A 20,294-nucleotide genomic window follows, 5' to 3' on the forward strand; every position below is an offset into this window, starting at 1 on the left:
GGGCAATGGCCATCCCTGTGCAGTGGGGCTGGGCCATGGCTGGGCCCCACCCTTGGATGGCCACTGGCTTCAAGGAGCAGGAGTTTGGGACCTCCTTCCTGCTCAGGGTTCCATTCCCCAGCTGCTCTTGCTGGCTCAGATCCAGCAGGGGATGAGCAAAAATGAAGAAGTCTGGACCCCTCTGAAGCTGCCAAGCTCCAGGACAGGACCCTCTTCCCCAGCAAGTGTCCCCCCTGGGACAGGATCCCCCCAGGACAGGAGCCCCCTGGATGTGCCCCCTAAGGACAGAACCCTTCCCCCCCATGTGAGAAAGGTGTCAAATGGCCTTTTCCTTCTTCTGCAGGAGACAGAAACTGAAAGTGTTGGGGGGTAAAAGCTGCACTCCCCCATCCCCCACAGCCTCCCCAGCCCTCCCTGCAGACCCCTCACCCCTGCTTCCCCCACCCTGGGCTTCCCCCAGCCTGTTCCCTGCTCCAGGTGCCCCAAGGACCATCAAGGCATGAACTGGGGGCTTGTGAAATTGAGGGGCAAAATGATGGAAATGGAATAAAGAGAGGGAAAAATCACTGGAGGCTGGGGGACACAGACCCAGAGCAGCTCAGAATCTGTCTGGGGTGACACCCTGGACACCGGCACCATGTGGGGGTGGTGCTGGCTATGGGTCACCCCAAAATCTGAAGCACCCAGGGAAGGAGCTGCAACCCATGGGCTCACCCAGCCACTGCCCATCCCTGGCACCCCCATTCCCCCGGGAACGGAAACATGGGACCTCCATTCCTTATGTCCCACTCTCTCTGCAGCCCCCATCCCAACACTGACATTCCCTAGCAACTCCATGGCCCAACACCCCATTCCCAAAGAACCCCTTCTTCTTCATTCCATCTCCTGAAATCTTCCTAGGACCCACCATTCTCCCATCCCATGAAGTCAAATCCTTGGAGCCCACATTCCCCTGGGACTCCCATCCCTGAGTCCCCCCAGGTATGGAGACGCTCATTCCAATGGCACCCCCATTGCTGGATATCCCCCCTCCTCAGGACCCCATTTACCAGTGACCCCATTCCTGCCTCCCCAAAACCACCGAGTTCCCAACTCCTGGGAACCCCATGACCCATTTTCTCCCACCCACCCGTGTCACCAGCCTGTGGCCACCCTGCCCCCACCAAGGGCCACCTACGCACGAGGTCGAGATGTGACCTCGCTTCCTTCCCCTTCATCCGAAGAGCTGCCAGCCAGGGGAGCGGTGGCCACAGCAGCGAGTGACAGCCAGTGCACATGGCTGGGGACACCGGGATGGCCGGGAAGGTGGCGCTGCTCCTGTGGGGTGAGTGCCCTTGGCACAGGCATGATACCCCAGGAATGGGGAGGGAAGGGGGCACCCGGGGGCTCTGGGGTCCCCTGAGGTCCCCAATGACAGCAGAGCCAGTCCATGATGCCCACAGTGAACCTTGGTGGGACTGGGGATGTAGGGTGGCTTTGGGGACAGGGAGAGGGGGCACGAATTTGGGGATGGGGATGTGGAGACAGGAATGTGGGGACTGGCACCTTTGGGCTCAGGCAGCTCCGGGGTAGGGACAAGGAATCTGGGATGCAGGGAAAAGAACCATGAGGATGTGGCAATGGGGATGGGATCACTGGGATGGGATCATGAGCTGGTGGGGGTGACCTGGGCCAGCATGGGCTGTGTCCGTGCTGTCCTCGTGCCCGGGGTATCCACAGTGTCCCCATGTTCTGCCTCAGCCCAAGGTGGCCTCGACATCCCTGTTCCCAAAGTGTCTGTGCCACAGGGATGTGGTGCACGGGTGGCTGTGACACAGACATGTCCCCCTGCCTGTCCAGACTTTTGTGGACCACCCACACACTTTCCCACAAGAGCATCTGTCCCCACGGGGACAGTTCAGGGACAGCTCTCACACCCTGTACCCCGTGTGCCTCTGTCCACATGGTGACACCCTCACCCAACCCTGTACCTTCTCCCTTCCAGCCCAGACCCTCGGCCTTGCTGGTGACTCTTTGGGAGATGGCATTTCCCCACCCTGCTGTCCCCAGCCCCATGGTGGCCCTGGCAGGCTGGTGTCCCCTGTCACCCACAGGTGCTCAGACCACCCAGCTTGTCGTGGAGCCCCCCTGGAGGCCAGCGGTGCTGTGGGACCGGGTGACACTGACCTGCCAGGGCTCGGGGACTGGCCGTGCCACTACCTGGTACAAGGACGGGCAGCGTTGGTGGCAGGAAGGACACAACCGCCTCAGTGTCACCGAGAGTGGCACCTACACATGTGACAGACCCGGCACTGGGCGCAGCCCCCCCGTGACAGTCTTAGATGGTGAGGGGAGACCTTTAATGATCATGGGGGCCCCAGAGCAGCAAGGGTGGGCTCCATACCGTGGATGGCCTCACACCCCTCGTGTGACAAGAGCCAGTCCCCTGCACACAGGGACATCCCAGTGCACCCCAGAGCACCCCAGAGCACCCACATGTCCCCGGTGCTATGGGCACCCACCTCAGACCAGTCTCATCAGTGAGATGTGACCTTCCTGTCCCACAGACCCACTGGTGCTGCAGGTGCCAGCGCGGGCACTGCTGGAGGGGGACACCTTGACACTGCGCTGCCGGTGCCGGCAGGAAAACCATCTCACCAGGGTTCGATTTTACCGGGATGAGAAGGAAATCAGGGGGTCCCTCAGGGGGAACAAGCTGTCCCTTTCACCTCTGCAGCTGCCCCACAGCGGCCGCTACAGATGTGAGGGCGTGGTGGGGTCCTGGCAGTCACGTTCAGCACCAGTGACAGTGACAGTGCATGGTGAGCACGCCCATGGCTGGAACTTTAATATTTTGACACTCCCTAAGCCACTTCCCAGTGCCCTCAGACTCACAGTCCTAACCTCTCCTCTCCTTCCCAGAGCTCTTCTCGGTCCCAGTGCTGGAGGGTCCCCCCAAGCTCACCGTGGGATCCCCCCTAACTCTCAGCTGCCTCAGCACCCCCAGCCCCCTGCGGCCCCGAGCCCCCCTCCTGCACGTGTTCTATCAGGATGGGCAGGTGGTGGGGGGCCCCCAGGGTTCCCCGCAGCTGCTGGTGCCCGCTGTGAGGGTCTCCCACTCGGGGAATTATGGCTGTGAGGTGCACTCCGAGGGGGGTTCCGTGCAGAAGAGCAGCAACCGGCTCCGCGTCACGGTGTGCAGTGAGTGCAGGGATGGGCATGGGGAGCCCCCACAGATGTCTCGGGTCCCCCACACTGCCTGGCACCCCCCAGCCTTCCCTGATGCCTGCTCTGGGGCACCCAACGTTTTCCAGATCCCTCCCTGCCCCCCTGTCCTTTCTCAGGTCTCTCCCCGGGATCCCCAGTCCGTACACGGGTACCCTCATCCTTCCCCAGTGCATTTTCTGTGTCCTGCCATCCCTGCCCCGGGCCTCTCCTAAGCTCCCCCCATTCCTGGCTCATGTTTCCCTCCATCCTTCGTTGGGTCCCCTCCCTCATCCCTGGGTCCCTCCACCCTCTCTGAGGTCTCTGCACATTGCCCAAGTCTCACCATCCCCTCCCATGGTCCCCGTACCCTTCCTGGTGTTGCCCACCTCCCTCTCCAGGTGTCCCCTCCCTGACCCCCTTATCATCTCTCGGGGTTCCTTTCTAAGCCCCCCTCCCCCAATCTCTGCACCCCCTCTCCCTCACTGGAATTCCCCTGCCCCTCCTGGACACCCCCCCGGGTCCCTCACTGTCCCCTGGTGTCCCACTCTCCAGCGGGGGTCCCGCCCTCGGGGGTGTCCCTGTCAGTGCAGCCCCCCGGGGGACAGGTGGCACTCGGGGACAGCCTGGTGCTGAGCTGTGAAGTGGCCGTGGGGAAAGGTCTCCTCTCCTTCTCCTGGCACCGGGAGGGCTCGGGGGCACTGCTGGGCACCGGCCCCCGCCTGGAGCTGGGACATACTGGGGACAATGACAGCGGCCAGTACCGGTGCCGGGTCAGTGACGGGAACAGCGTGGCCGAGAGTGACCCCCTGAATGTCACCGTCCTGGGTGAGCAGGACCCTCGGACTGGTGATGACCCCACCCACAGCACCCCCATCCCACCTCGCCAGGTGCCAGCACCGTCTCTTTCCCCACAGTGCCCGTGGCCAATGCCACCATCACCCCCGGCCCCCTGTCGCACCAGGTGCATGCAGGTGACAATGTGACCCTGTGCTGCTCAGCGCAGGTGGGCTCAGCCCCTGTCACCTTCACCTGGCTGCACAATGGGCAGGAGGTGGCCCGGGGTCCCCTCTTGGATCTCGGGGACATCGATGTGGGACATTCGGGCACCTACCAGTGTGTGGCCACCAACCAGCTGGGACAGGACGGGCACCGCGTGTTCCGGGCACTCAGCCCTGAGCTGGCCCTGGAGGTGACACCTGGCTCATCCTGGGTCACAGGTGGGATCACACAGGGTCACCAGGGTGTTCAGGACTCCTGCAGTTCAGAGTGACCCCAATGTGTCCCCGCTGTCCCCAGCAGTGGCTGTGAATGTCGGCAGGACCCTCCTGTTCCTGCTCCTGCTCCTGGCTGTCATCGGGGGCTGTCACTGGTGGCACCGCCGGGGTGGGTGACAATGGGGGTGACAAAAGGTCCTACAGGAACTGGGGGGAAGCCCCACACACTGGGGGTCTGTTGGGGCATCACCCAAAGCCCCTGAGCTGGAGGAAGCTGAGCCCCCAGTGACCTTTGCTTGGGGGTCTTTTGGAGGGTCCTGGGCTGTCCCAGGAAGGGCCTTGAGGAATATTGGGGTGACACTGGGATCTCCTGGGGGCTTCTAGGGAGGTGTTGGAGAGTTGTGCAGGGATGTTAAGAGCTCCTCAGGGATTCTGAAGCAGTTTGGAGGCTTCCCTGCATTCCATTCTTGGGGTTCCTCGAGGCTTGAGGGGTGCTCAGGGGTTCAGGGTTCCTGGGGAGGGGGCTGGAGTACCTGGGTGCCTCAGGTGTTCTGGGGCTGCTCACGGGTGCTTTGGGGTACAGGGGCCTGGGAGTCTAGTAGAAATCAGTGTCTGGTGGGGGCTCAGGGCTCCAGTGGGCATTTAAAGGTCCCAGGTGGGGTTGGGGCCCAGGGGACCCCATGATCACCCCATCCTCTTTTTCTTGCAGCTCTCAGGAAATCCCAGGACAGGTCAGTGGGGAGTTCCAGCCATGACTCTGCCTGACCCCCTGCCCAGACACCCCTCAGACCCCCCCTTATCCCCACAGGGCCCCCCAGAACCCCCTTATCCCCTGGAGGTGGGGGAGGGGCTGGACATGAGGGGGCAGGGGGTGAGTATGGGGGATGGGTGGGGACATGGACATGTCACCCATGGGTGTCACCCCAAGCCAGGTGTCTCTTACTGTCCCCCCCAAGGACCCCCAGGTGACCCACGCAGAGCTGCCAGGACCACATGGGCGACTGCAGGACACCAGTGACATCCATGGGAACGTGCTGTGACAATATGGGACACTGGGAGTCCCCGTCCCATGGCTCCCGTGGTGGCCCATCCTGCCTGGGGTGATGGCCACAAGTCAGGGGGGCTGCACAGGGCACCCAGTGCTCCCCTTTCCCCATCCCAGTGCTCACAGTACACCCATGGCTTGCCAGCCTTGTCCTAGTGCTAGGGGACACTGGACCCATTTCCTTCTTATTTAGTCCAAAATGCAGCTTTTTGGTTAAATTGGTAGAGATAGTGTTTGTTCAGCTTTGTTGAGCTTTAGGAATGGGATTCTCCAGTTCTGTGTTGCCACTAAAACCAGGGGCTGCTGCCCCTTTCCCTTCCGCTCCCCATGGAGGCACAAAGATCCCAAAAGTCTGAGAGAAGAAAAATTTCCTGAATGAGCAATGAAAGAACAAAACCAACAGCAACAGCAACAAGGTTCAGAGCCCAAATTGTCACACAAGGAACAATTCCCAGGGGAATCCACCAAAAAAGAACAATCCCCGAACACTTCCCCCCCCCATCACGTTTCCTCCACCAGAGGAATTTGGCAGAGCCCTGGACCTTCCTTGCTCTGATGGCCAAAGTGGCCTTCAGGAGGCTCTGGATTCTCTTGTCCCCTGTCCCAAACCCCTCCTCTGCCATGTTCCCCACACGAGGATCTCACAAAGGCACTGAGGAGGTTCCTGAGCCTCCCCCTTTCCCGGGCACTTGGGTTCAGGCCATGGCACAGGGCAGGGTGTCAGAGACAGGAAAAATTTGAAGTCTGGAGACATTTTGGAACAGCTGTGTGTGGCAGGGGTGGGACAGACCTTGCTTTTGGTGAGACAGGGCCCCATCTTTCCATCATCTGTCGGCCATGGCACACTGGGGAAAGTGCGACGCTTTGACAAAGCCAGCTCCTGAGTAGCCAGGTGACCAGAAGAGCCAGCTGGGGAGAGGGCCCTTGGTGGCCCAACTGGCTTAAAAGGCAGAGCATGAGGTAGCACAGTCCCTGGCCATATCTGCTCATGGGGTGTCTGTTCCACGCTAGAACCCAGAAGTTGGTAACTCATTTAAATGAGAAATATCTGCCAAGGAAACTGGGGGAAATTCCTGGAATGGAAAGAAACCCATCTCAGAAATTTTTTTTAATTTCAAAGATGATCTGGCTTCCAGGCTAAAGTGTAGGAAAAGGAATAACACCTCTTTGCTGGGAATATGATAAACCAGAACAGAACAAACAACACAAACCCAGAACTTTCCCTCCCACTCAGCGCTGTTGGTTTTTGTGGCAGTTATATCCGCGGCCAGCAGGGGACGCTGCAGGGAGCACTCCCGGCCACCGCAACAACATCAGCCACTCCACAATACTTTTCACTATCTGCACAACATGGCAATATTTAATCAACAGTATAATCAATAATGTTATATCAATTCATATAATATCCAATGAAAGTCAATTTCCATTAACTTGTTTCTGTCAATATATATCAGTAAAGAACTGTTATTCCTGTTCTAATGTTGCCCGATTGATATATGACACAAATCTCGGATAAGTATTGTGGTTGCTTTATTAAGGGCCCGGGGAGCTGGGAGACTCACGTCCCAAAGCCCGAGCCCCCGATTTCACGTATGGGTGCTTCCCTCTTATACATGCGATTCACAACAAAGTCTCCAAGAAACATTTCCCCGTTCATCCTGCCTAGTCACAGACCCCTTGTGATATATATTCCTTGGTTTACAAACAAGATCAATAATCTTCTGCTTATCTCATTCTAAGAGCATTGTATGCTGCCTCCAGACAGGTTAGCATTCTTACTTTCCTGCACTAGTTTAAATATTTATTAAAACCCTAAGACTACCTGCTAGGTTACACACAAAACTCAACACACTTTCAACGGCTACAAAACTACTTTTTAACAAACCAGTTCACACACAACTCACTATAATTAAACATTTTGCTAAATTTCATTTCTTTTCCAACACTAACATCTTTACCTGAAAGCCCTGTAATTTCAAAGGGTATTAGTTCAGAGAGAAGGGGATCGTATATTCCACTCCAAGGGAGGTTCCCACCTTGTTCAGCTTCCTTGACACAGCTGAACAAAGAAACACCATTTCTGCCAGTTTAGTCAAAGAGCTGCATTTTTGTCCCAGGAGCAGGGAAGCAGGTCCTGTGCCCCCTTGCAACTGGGATGGGCACCAGTAAGCCACCTCATTGGGAGCACTGGGATGGGGACTGCAGAGCCACTAAGCACACTAGGGTTAAGAGGATCAAATCTGATTTTGATTTATGTCTCAACATATGCTACACATGAGGTGAAAAATGACTCTGTGGGTTTTACATGTGCTGGGAACCCTGTCCCTGGCAAGGCTTCGCAAAACAGAGAATCAGGGGAGAGAAAGCATCAGTGATCAGGCTGTGAGTGACCCCCACTGGCTGGTGGGACAGATGCCCAAGGAAAAATATCTATGAAAAAATGCCCGAGAAATCAGGCTGTGGGAGGAGCCTTTGCAAATAAAAGCAGATAACTGTGACAAAACAGGAGTGTTTTGCTTTGGGTTTCTTGCAGGGATCAGGGTCTCGCTTGGAGGGTCAGTTTGGCCCTCCTCCCCTGTGGGATTCACATTCTCTGAACCTGAGAGAAGCAGCGGGAGAGGCAAAGAATGATCCAAACAATTCTTATCTCATTTTGTGCTCCTGTGTTGTTCACACATGGAATGCATTTTGGACGATTGCTTATCTGAAGGGAATTTGTGATTGTATTCTGGTGTGAGTGTTTTGATTCACTGACCAGTTGAATCCAGGTGTGTGTGTGTGGGGACTGTGGGCTGACAGTCATGAGATTGTGTTCAGTGGAGTGCAGATGAGTGCTTGGCAGATTCAGTTTAGATGTAATGTAATATAATATAGAATAATATAGTACTATAAAGCACTTAATTAGCCATCTGATAAGATGAAGTCAGATGCGTCATTCCTCCCAGACGTTGGGCAAAAGTATCACCGATACTACCCCCGCTCGCCTTTTCCTCCCGGTGGCCCTTCTCCCCTGCCTTCTTCCCTGTTTCGCTGCTTCCCCGAGGCAGCTCAGTCCTGCTCGTCCTGGACATTCCTTCATAGCTTCCCTGATGCAGCAGATGCTGCCTGCACCCACCCGCCGCCTCTGCCGCGTTTCCCATGCTGCCCCTAGCACCGAGCCTGCTGCACCTGCCCACCCCAGCCCCAGCCCGCGGCAGCCAGCCCAGAGCCACCAGTGCCGCAGCACCTGCCCGCAGCCAGCCCGCAGCAGCCAGCCTGCAGCCATCGCTCACCCATGCCAGAGACACGCAGGTGTTGTCCTTGGAAATCACGCCCAGCCACTGACAAAAGCCATGTGGGCTCGCCCTGGCTTGGAGCATACACACTCCATCTGCCCAGCTGATGCCCACAGAGCGCCCGGGCTCCTTGCGGTAACGCTGTCCCTGTCTTCTGTTTCTCTCTCTATCCTTTTCCCTTTCTACTCTCATCTCTCCCCCTTCGATAATAACCCTTACCGTCCTTTATCAATAAACAGTTCTCAGATATAATGTTGCCACTTTTGTGCTTCATTTTCACCTTAGAAACCTTTCAGCAAGAATCCTCTCCAACTCCCCCTTTTCCAGTGGAATGGGACAGGGGTAGTGGGAGGGTGAATGGGGAAGCCCTGGGTGCACTGCAAGCACTGTGGGGAGAGAATGGGGCAGTCCCTGAGGGTACTTGGGCACTTGGATGTGGCTGGGGAGCCCCTGCAGGTACAAGGAAAGGAATGGGGGAGCCCTTGGGGGTACTGGGAGAGGAAATGGGGAGCACAGGGTGCCCTGTGTAGCCTCCCCCTGAGCCATGACCACCACCCTTGGAAGGATGGGCAATCACAGGAGGCATGGAGGGAGCACCCCCAGAGTCACCCAGTGCCTCCCGCTTCCCAGAGCATCACAACTTTTGGTGTAGATTGTCATAGATGTCACTGGGTTCCCATGGTTGCCTTTGCAGCTCCATGTACGTCGCCTGAGGATCCTCCACTGTGAGTGCAAGTGGGTCTTGGCGGGCCCTGTGGGAATAAGGGGGTGTGGGAAAGGGGATGGAAGGGGCTGGGAGTTTGGGTAAAAGGTGTATCATGGCTGGAGGCTGCACTCACCTTTCCTGGTGCTTCCTGGCATCTGCAAAGGAAAACTGGAGGGGTGACTTTGGAGACCCAGGGGCCCCCATCCACCCTTGGGAATGCTGAACCCCCACCAGACACACAATTCTTCCCAGGCCCCCCCCACTATCCCTGAAGACCCCACTTGCACCAACACCCTGAGCCCCTAGATCCCCAATTCTGGCATGGATGGCGACCCCTGATAGAACCCCCAACATCCCTCCAGGACCCTCCAACAGCTCTGAGCCATGGTCACTGGGGGTTCAGCCCTCCCAAGCCAGGGCCTGTGGGTGCCGCCCTATGGGCCCCCCTTCTCTGGGGGCCTTCACACCCCTCTCCATGACCCTCATGCCTCATTGTCACCCACCCACACGGTGCCTCCAGTGCCAGGCCACAATGACATTCACGAGCAGGAGCAGGAACAAAAGGGCCCAACCGACCCCTGCGGCCACTGTAAGAAACAGAGGGGGACACATCAGGGTCACCCAGAACCTCAAGGGTCCTTCGACCCCGAATGACCCTGTGTGACCTTACCTTTTTCCCTGTGTCCCCATGGTGTCACCAACAGGGCCAACTCTGGGCTGAGTGCCCGGAACACACGGTGTCCGTCCTGTCCCAGCTCGTTGGTGGCCATGCACTGGTAGGTGCCCGAATGTCCCACATCGACTGCCCTGAGCTTCAGGAGGGGACCCCGGGCCACCTGCTGCCCGTTGTGCAGCCAGGTGAAGGCGACAGGGGCTGAGACCACCTGCACCGAGCAGCGCAGGGTCACGGGGTCACCTACAAGCACCTGGTGTGAGAGGGTGCCAAGGGTGATGGTGGCATTGGCCACGGGCACTGTGGGGACAGAGATAGGGCTGAGTGCACAGGGAGGGGCTGGCAGCTGGTGTGGATGGGTAGGGACAAGGGGGGTGGGTGTGATGGGGGATGTTTTGGACGGGGTCACACCACAGAGGGGTGAGGGGACACAGGGCAGAGGTGGAGGACACAAGCATGGTGTCTGAGGGACATGGAGATGCCCAGGAAAGGAGACTAGAGGAGGCTGTGAGGGCTCCCCGTGCCCATCCCCGCACTCACTGGGCACTGTGACGCGGAGCCGCGCGCTGCCCTTCCGCACGGCCCCCCCCCTCGGAGCGCACCTGGCAGCTGGAATTCCCCGAGTGGGAGACCCCCACGGCGGGAACCAGCAGCTGCGGGGACCCCTGTGTGCCCCCCACCTTCCCGTCCTGGAAAAACACGTGCAGGAGGGGGGCTTGGGGCCGCAGGGAGCTGGGGGTGCTGAGGCAGTTGAGAGTGAGGGGGGACCCCTGGGTGGGCTCGGGGGGACCCTCCAGCACTGGTCCCCGGACAAGCTCAGAGCAGGAAATGGGGGCTTTGGGAACGGTGACCCCGAGTCCCTGGCGAGGCACTATGGGGCTGTCGGGGTGGCGGCTGTGAGGTCCTCACCATGCACTGTCACTGTCACCGGCACTGACTCCTGCCATCCCTGTGATACCCCATTGTTCACCCAGGCCTTGCAGTGGTAGCGGCCACTGTGGTTCCGCTGCAGAGGGGACAGGGACAGCTCGGTCCCATTGTGGAGCCATCTCAGTTCCGTCTCCTCGTGGTAGAACACCGGAGTGGCCGACTTTTCCTGCCTGTACCGGCAGCACAGTGTCAACGTTTCTCCCTCCAGCAGTGTCCGCGCCGGCACCTGCAGCACCACCTGGTCTGGGGGGCAGAGGGGTGCCGTCACATCACAGGGGTCTGGAGGGTCCTGATATCATCAGGACCCCCATATTGGATCAAAGCCAGCACACCAGGTTTCCCCAATTTCAACACGAGTGTCCCCCCATAGTGGGATGCTCTGGGATGTCCCCCTCTATAGGGGACAGGCTCTGGTCACACCAGAGGGTGACCCATGGAAGAGAGCTCATCCAGCATCCCCGGGGTTCCCGTGGGTGCCAAGCTCAGGACACAAACAACCCTCACCGTCTGAGACAATCACGGGTGGGCTGCACCCACTTCCAGGTCTCTCACACGTATAGGTGCCATTCTCAGTGACAGTGAAGTTGTTGCCTCCCTCCTGCCCCCAGCGCTGCCCATCCTTGTACCAGGTGGTGTCACCAGCAGTCCCCGAGCCCTGGCAGGTCAGTGTCACCTGGTCCCACAGCACCGCCGGCCTCCAGGGGGGATCCACCAGCAGCTGGGTGGTCTGGGCACCTGTGAGTGACAGGGGACACCAGCCTGCCAGGGCTGTTGCAGGGTTGGGGACAGCAGGGTGGGGACCTGGCATCCCCTGAGGACTCACCAGCGAGGCTGAGGATCTGGGCTGGAAGGGAAAAGGGACAGGGCTGGTGAGGGTCATGGGGACATTGTGGACACCCTATGTTTGCACTGCCCACCTCCACCAGCCCTACAGCACCTGTCCCCACAGCCAAGTCCTATGGTCCTGTGCCCATGATCCCATTCCAATGGCACCTTTCCCCATGGCCAGGTGACATCTGCATTGTTATATGGCCCCATTCCATGTCCCAGTATCCCTGTTCCCCTGTCCCAATCCCCACAGTTCCCAAGCCCCAGGATCCTTCTGCCACATACTTGTCCCCACATCTCTATTCCCCTCTTCCTGTCTCCACATCCCAGTTCCCCTATTTCTGTCCCTAAAGCCACCCTAAATCTCTGCTCACACTGAGCTCCATGCCCTGCTTTGCCTCTGCTGCCATTGGGGACCTCAGGGGACCTCACAGCCCCCCTGTGCCCCCTCCCCACCGCTCTCTGCCTCACCACAGCCCATCCCACGGGTGTCAGGCCCCTGCCCGGGGCACTCACCCCACAGGAGCAGCGCCACCTTCCCGGCCATCCCAGTGTCCCCAGCCATGTGCACTGGCTGTCACTCGCTGCTGTGGCCACCGCTCCCCTGGCTGGCGGCTCTTCGGATGAAGGGGAAGGAAGCGAGGTCACGTCTGTCCCCACGTGTAGGTGGCCCTTGGTGGGGGCAGGGTGGCTACAAGCTGGGGACAGGCTGGGGACAAGGCTGCATAGTCTGGGGACATGGTGGGGGATGGTGGGACATGGTGGGGACATTGTGTTGCCACAATTTGGAGTCTAAGGCTGTGTAGGGAGACTGGGCTGTTTCCAGTAGAATGGGGTGCCCAGGGATGGGGTCCCAGGTAAATGGGTGTCCCAAGGGTTGGGTAGACTCAGATTGGGGATGAGCGTCCCAGAACAATGTGGCCTCCTGGGATTTGTCATCATGAAATGGGGGTGCCAGGGGAAAGGGGGACCTTGTGAGAATGGTGGTCCTGGGGGAATCAAGGTCTCCAAGGGCAGGGGTGTCCCATGGTCTGGAATTACCGGGATGGTGTTCCTTGGGGTTGGAGATCCTGGGGAATTACAGTCCAGGGATGGGGGTCTCAGGGAAGGGGTGGCAGAAGGAAATTGGGTTCCAAGGTTGGGGTCCCAGAGGAATGGGTGTGCCAGGGTTGGGCAGTGTGGGGGGGAACATGGGGGTCACAGCTCATTCCCTGGGTGCCTTGGATTTTGGGGTGAGGCTAGTCCCCGCATAATCACCCCTGGGGTGTTCGTTTCCTGGCCAGGCATTGCATGGGGGTCCTGGGTAGTTCGGCCTCTGTGTCCTCGCCTGACCCTGACATTTTCCTCTCTTTATTTCTCTTTTTTCCTTATTCTTCTTACTTTTTGCCATATCCCCTCACCCCCGCTTCCTGGCTCAGAAATCCTGGGGTGCACCTGAGCAGGGAACGGGTTGGGGGACCCAGGAGAGGGGGGAAATGGGGAGCAGGGGGTGCAGGGAAGGGTGAGGAGGCTTTGGGGAATGTAGGTGCTGGGCTGTGCCTGCTCAACACTTTCACTTTCTTTGTCCTGGAGGAGAGGGAAAGGCTGTTTGTGCTGAGAGTCAGATGGGAAAAGGGGGCATTCTCTGTTTCTGGGGGGGCACATATAGGGGGCTTCTGTGCTCTAAGGTCTCTCTTCTGGAGTTCAGCTGGGGGATCCTGTCCCAGGGGTGACAAATTCTGGCATAAGGGGTCCTGTCCCAAAGGGTGGCAGTTCCAGAAATGTCCCTGCACATTCCTGGCCGGGTGCCTGTCCCAGGGGTGACACATCCTGGGGACCCCTGTCAATGCAAGGCTGGGGCCCAGCCATGGCCCAGCCCCACTGCACAGGGATGGCCATTGCCCAGCCCTGCTCTGCCCAGCCCTAGGGGGCAGCCAGCACCTGAGGGTCCCCCTGCCCCCTTGGCTTTGATTCTGGCAGCTTTAGAGCTGCTGCAGAGGTGAGAATTCTGTGTGGGTGGAAAAAGGCCCCCCCACAGGATGAGCTGAGCTGTGGTTTGTTCAGCCCTGCAAGAAGCACAAAACCCCAAAGAGAGCCCAAGCAGTGGCTCTGCAAGGGCCTTTGATGGTTTTCAGAGCAGGGCTGGCTGGAAAAACCCCTGCAGAGGCACCTGCGACGGAACTGGTCCAGGAGTGCAGCAATTGATCATTTGGACCCTGAGGCACACAGGGGCATTTATACAGATTCCTGTGCACTGTCCCAGGGATGAACAGAGCTTTTCTCCTTCCTAGAAGGAAAGTCAATAAATTTTCAGGGTGGGAATGAGCAAACTGGGGAGAGTTCCTAAAGATGGCCCGAGAAAAGGCTTCCTTCAGGGCTGGATTGCTGCCCAGCAGGCAGGGAACAATCCCATGGAGCTGTTGGACACTCAGGGAGATTGCACACTCTGTGTTATCCACAAGCAAATGCTGCTGTGTTATGTACAAATGAGCTCCTAAAAGGGAACTGAAAGTGCTCATTTCATTGTGATTTGTTTGCGTTTTTTTTGTGAGTGACTTATTGGGAAAGCAATGGATTCTATAAAGCAGAGCATTTATACCTTGCCAGTTGTATTTTGACTGAGTTTTTACATATTGGGAAAATAATGGTGTGGGAAAGATTTTTGCTCTTATTCTATGGCTTTGGTCTGAACCAACTGGTCTTCAAGTGTTGCCTGGGATTGCCGGGCCAGGGAATGGGGGGACCTGACCCAGGGGTGTGTGGGGCAGGGACACAGAGACTCCCAGGACAGCCCTGGAGTACTTCAGGGATAGGGCTTTGCTGGGCTCTGAGTCACCCCAAAATCTGAGGCACCCTGGGAAGGAGCTGTGACCCCCATGCCCACCCAGCCACTGCCCATCCCTGGTACCCCCATTCCCATGGAAACCCAACCATGAGACCCCCATTCCCGTGGGAACCCAACCATGGGACCCCCATTCCCATGGGAACCTAACCATGGGACCCCCATTTCCTTGGTCTCTGCTCCTTAGGGACTCCCATCCCAGGACTGCCATTGCCCAGCACCACCATTGCCTTGATCCCATCCCATGGGCTGCTTCTTCCCTCAGAACACCTATTCCCGAGGGTCCCATTTTTTCCCTTGCACCCCCAAACTTGGGACCCAAATGCCATGACCCCAAATCCTGGGGACAATGTTCCCACAGCACCCCCATCCCTGAATGTCCCCAGGCATGGAGACCCCAATTCACCTGGACCCCCATTCTCCTGGACACCCTTCCTTGGTTCCTCACAACCCCTGAGCCCTCCACTCCTGGCAACACCATCCCCACCATATCCTCAGACTATGCAGCCTTGTCCCCAGGCTTGTGGCCACCCTGCCCCCACCAAGGGCCACCTACATGTGGGGACGGACATGACCTCGCTTCCATCCCCTTTGGCCAAAGAGCCACCACCCAGGGGAGTGGCAGCGAGTGACAGCCAGTGCACGTGGCTGGGGACACTGGGATGACCGGGAAGGTGGCGCTGCTCCTGTGGGGTGAGTGCCCCGGGCACGGGACTGATACCTGAGGGATGGGGAGGGGAGGGGGCACAGGGGGGCTGTGGGGTCCCCTGAGGTCCCCAATGCCAGCAGTGCCAGTCCATGTTACCCACAGTGGACCTTGGTGGGACTGGGGATGTAGGGTGGCTTTGGGTACAGGAACAGGGGACAGGAATTTGGGGATGGGGATGTGTTGCCAGGAATGTGGGGACTGGCACCTTTGGGCTCAGGGAGCTCTGGGGATTGGGGAAGGGAACTGGGATGCAGGGACAGAAGGGGACAAGAATGGTGAGGATGTGGCCATGGGGATGGGATCATGGGGATGGGATCATGAGCTGGTGGGGGTGACCTGGGCCAGCATGGGCTGTGTCCGTGGTGTCCTCATGCCTGGGGTGTCCACAGTGTCCTCATGTTTGTCTCAGCCCAGGGTGCCCTCAGTGTCCATGGTTCCAAGGTGTCTGTGCCACATGGATGTGGTGCACGGGTGGCTGTGACACAGACATGTCCCCCTGCAACTCTGAATCTTTTGTGGACCACCCAGACACACTTTCCCACAAGAAATGCTGTCCCCAAAGGGACACTTTGGGGACAGCCCCCACACCCCTTGCCCCTGTGCTGTTTTCCCTGCAGTTCCACCCCCACGGAGCCCTGTCCCTTCTCCCTTCCAGCCCAGACCCTCGGCCTCGCTGGTGAGTCCTCGGGGGATGCCATGGCCCCACCCCGCTGTCCCCAGCCCCACACTGCCCCTGGCAGACTGGTGTCCCCTGTCACCCGCAGGTGCCCAGACCACCCAGCTTGTCGTGGAGCCCCCCTGGAGGCCGAGGGTGCTGTGGGATGAGGTGACACTGACCTGCCAGGGCACGGGGACCGCCAGTGCCACCACCTGGTATAAGGATGGACGGCGCTGAGGCAGCAGGGACCTGACCGCCTCACTGTCACCGAGAGTGGCACTTACACCTGTGACAGATCCGGCACCGGGCGTAGGCCTGCTGTGAGAGTCTTAGATGGTGAGGGGGCTTCAGGTGTCCCCAGGCTGGCACCTGCAGGGACCCCAAGGGCTCTGGGTGGGTTTCCCTCCATGGGTCACCTCCTGTGTAACCAGATACTGTCTTCTGCTCTGGGGACATCCCAGAGCATCCCAGTGTGGGGAAACCATTTGTTGGAACTGGGGACCCCTGGTGCACCCAATGGGGGGATCCCGGTGCCATCAGGTAGGACAGGACCCCTCTGTCCCCTGGACGGGCTGGTGCTGCAGGTGCCAGCACAGACGCTGCTGGAGGGGGACACGGTGACACTGCGCTGCCGGAGCTGGCAGAACAACACGGTCACCTCGGTGTCATTTTACCACAAGGGGAAGAAACTGGAGGGACTCCATGATGGCACCGAGCTGTCCCTGTCCCCTCTGCAGCTGCACCACAGCGGCAACTACCAATGTGAGGGCTGGGTGAGCAAAGTGGTGTCAAAGTGGAGCGTGTCGAAGAGGGTTACAGTGACAGTACACAGTGAGTGCAACGATGGGGACAGGGAAGCCCGACATCCTTCAAGGATTTCCTATCCCTGCCTGAATCCTTCATCCCTCCCTTTACTCCTCCCTGGGTCATACAAAATTTCCCACGTCCCTCTTGGTTTCCCCCATAACTGCCCAGTTCCCCCTCCTGATCCCTCATCCCTCTCTTTGTCCTTCCCATCCCTTCCTGGATTCCCCACCCTTCCCAAGGTCTCTGCTCCACCCTCTGCTCTCCCTTCCTTCCATGGGTCCTCCAGCCTATCTATAAACCCCAAATCATTCCCTGAGACCCCTCAGTCTCTCTTGTGGTTCCCCATCCCTGCCTGGGTCTCTGCACCTTTCCATGGGGTCTCACCATTGTCCCTAGGTCCCAACCTGCCTCCCAGGGTCCCCTTCTGCTCACTGGGATCCTGTCTGTGCCCTTCTAATCCCCTCTTTCCCCTCCTGTGTCTCCCACCCTTCCTGAGTCCCCAATCCCTTTTGTGGCCATCCACAGGGGTCCCACTCTCAGGGGTGTCCCTGTCAGTGCAGCCACCTGGGGGACAGGTGGCACTCGGGGAGAGCCTGGTGCTGAGCTGTGAGGTGACTGTGAGGACAGGTCCCCTGTACTTCTCCTGGCACCGGGAGGGCTCAGGGGCACTGCTGGGCACCAGCCCCCACCTGGAGCTGCACCACGTTGGGGACAATGACAGCGGCCAGTACCGGTGCCGGGTCAGTGACGGGGACAGCGTGGCCGAGAGTGACCCCCTGAATGTCACCGTCCTGGGTGAGTGGGACCCTCGGGCTGGGGATGACCCCACCCACGGTACCCCAATTCCTACTCACCAGGTGCCAGCCCCGTCTCTGTCCCCACAGTGCCCGTGGCCAATGCCACCATCACCCCCGGCCCGCTGCCACACCAGGTGTGTTCAGGTGACAACGTGACACTGTCCTGCTCAGTGCAGGTGGGCTCAGCCCTTGTTGCCTTCACCTGGCTGCACAACGGGCAGGAGGTGGCCCGGGGTCCCCTCCTGGAGCTCAGGGACATCGATGTGGGACATTCGGGCACCTTCCAGTGCGTGGCCACCAACCAGCTGGGACAGGACGGGCACCGCGTGTTCCGGACACTCAGCCCTGAGCTGGCCCTGGAGGTGACACCTGGCTCGCCCTGGGTCACAGGTGGGGTCACATGGGGTCACCAGGGAGTGCTGGTCTCCTGGGCTAATGGGTGACCTTGATGTGTCCCCCTCTGTTTCTTGCAGTGGCAGCAGGTGTTGGTGGAGCCCTTTTCTTCCTGCTCCTCCTTGTGGGTGTCATTGTGACCTGGCACCGGTGGCATCGTGTGGGTGGGTGACAATGGGGGGACAGGGCTCCCAGGGAGATGTAGAGGCCCCCAGAGGTGAGGAGCGATAGGGCAGCACCCACAGCCCCAGAATTGTGACCATGCCTTAGGGTCCTTAAGCAACTGGGGAGACCGTGGAGGGTCCTGCAGGAATGTTGAGGGTTCTTTCAGGAGTCCTGGGGGTATCTGGGGGTCTCTGTGCCTGCTGGGCTTTGTGCTCTTGAGACTGAGTTGGTCGAGGGCACTGGGGATGTTCAATTATTCTGTGGGGCTTCAGGGATGCTTGGGGGTCCTGAGGGGAATCGAGGGTTCAGTGGGGGTTCAGGAATCCTGAGAGGGGTCAGGGCCCTGGGGACCCCACAGTCACCTCTTCCCTCTTTCCTCTGCAGCTGCCAGGAAGCAGCAGGAAAGGTGAGTGGGGGGCTCAAACCACACTCTCCCATTTTACCCCAATCCCCAAGACCTCCCATTCCCTCCCCCACATCCCCTTTATTCCCTCAGCGGCCCCCGGATCCCCCGGCTCCCCCAGAGGAGGGGGAGGTGCTGTACACCGACATCGTGGTCACCAAGAGGCCCGGGGGTGAATACGGGGGGACACACACAGAGCGACACGTCACCCACCAGTGTCCCCCACCCAGATCCCACAGCCCGTGTCTCTTGCAGCGTCCCCCCGTGCCACCACCCTCCAGGATGCCCAGGTGACCTACGCGGAGCTGCGGAGACCCCAGGGGTGACCACGGGAACCCGGTGACATCTATGAGAATGTGCTGTGACACTGGGGGGAACTGGGGGGCCCCACCCATGGGCACCCACTCGTGTCTGTGCTGCCACTAAAAACTGCCCCTCTGCCTCCCTGTGGAGGCAAAAAGATCCCAAAGTGCTCAGAGAAGAACAATTTTCTGAAACAGCAATGAGAGCGAATAAAACCAACAGCAACAGCAACAAGGTTCAGAGTCCAAATTGTCACACAAAGAAGGATTTCCAGGGAACGCCACCAATAAGGAACAAATCCCAAACATATCCCCCAGCATGTTTCCTCCACCAGAGGAACCCAGCAGTGTCCTGGACCTGCATTGCTCTGATGGCCAAATCAGCCTTCAGGTGGCTCTAGATTTTCTTCTCCCCTGTCCCAAACCCCTCCTCTGCCATGTTCCCCACACCAGGATGACACAAAGTCCCTGTGGGGGTTCCAGAGCCTCCCCCTTTTCCAGGACAGTCAGGATCGGGGCATGGCAAAGTGTGGGGTGTCAGAGACAGGAAAAGTTTCATGTCTGGAGGCATTTTGGAACACCTATGTGTGGCAGGGATGGGTCAGGCCTTGCTTTTGGTGAGACAGGGCCCCCTCTGTCCATCAGTCTGTCAGCTGTGGCACACTGGGGACAGTGTGACGCTCTGCCAAAGCCAGCTTCTGAGTGACCAGGTGACGAGAAGTGCCGCATGGGAAGAGTGTCCTTGGTGTCCCAACTGGCTTAAAAGGCAGAGCATGAGGTGGGCAAGTGCCTGACCGTGTCTCCTCTTCGGGTGTCTGTCCCATCCACGCAGGAACCCAGGAGCTGGCAACTCATTTAAATGAGAAATATCTGCCAAGGAAAGTAGGAACATTCCTGGAATAAGAAGACCCATCTCTAAACCTCGTTTTTAATTTCAAAGATTATGGGGATACCAGGCAGAAGTGTAGGAAAAGGAATAACAGCTCTTCACGGGGAAATATATAAACCAGAACAGAACAAACAACACAAACCCAGAACTTTCCCTCCCACTCAGCGCTGTTGGTTTTTGTGGCAGTTATAACCGCGGCCAGCAGGGGGCGCTGCAGGGAGCACTCCCGGCCAGCAGGGGGCGCCCCGGTCCAGCTCCATCCCCTCAGGGGCCATGGCGGCCTTGGACGGGAGGCAGGAGGGGAAATCGCTCCTTTTGCAAACTCACGGGCACCAATCACTCCCGGCACCACCACCAGCAGTGGACAGAAGCTGCCAAGGCAGCAGGTTGGATCCCAGTGCCCACTGGGAGCATAGCAGTGTCCCGGGGCCAGGCACACGCCCTGCAAAACACCTGAGACTGCTCTCCATGATCCCCAATGGAAGGAAGGCAG

General features: G+C 58.7%; 1 pseudogene; it reads left to right on the plus strand.

Annotated features, from left to right (window-relative positions):
- The first annotated feature begins 1,238 nt into the window (after positions 1-1,238).
- On the plus strand, positions 1,239-18,975 carry LOC134429044 (Fc receptor-like protein 3; annotated as a pseudogene).
- The last annotated feature ends 1,319 nt before the right edge of the window (positions 18,976-20,294 follow it).

Source organism: Melospiza melodia, chromosome 25 (assembly GCF_035770615.1).
Source record: "Melospiza melodia melodia isolate bMelMel2 chromosome 25, bMelMel2.pri, whole genome shotgun sequence".
Lineage (NCBI taxonomy): Eukaryota > Metazoa > Chordata > Aves > Passeriformes > Passerellidae > Melospiza > Melospiza melodia.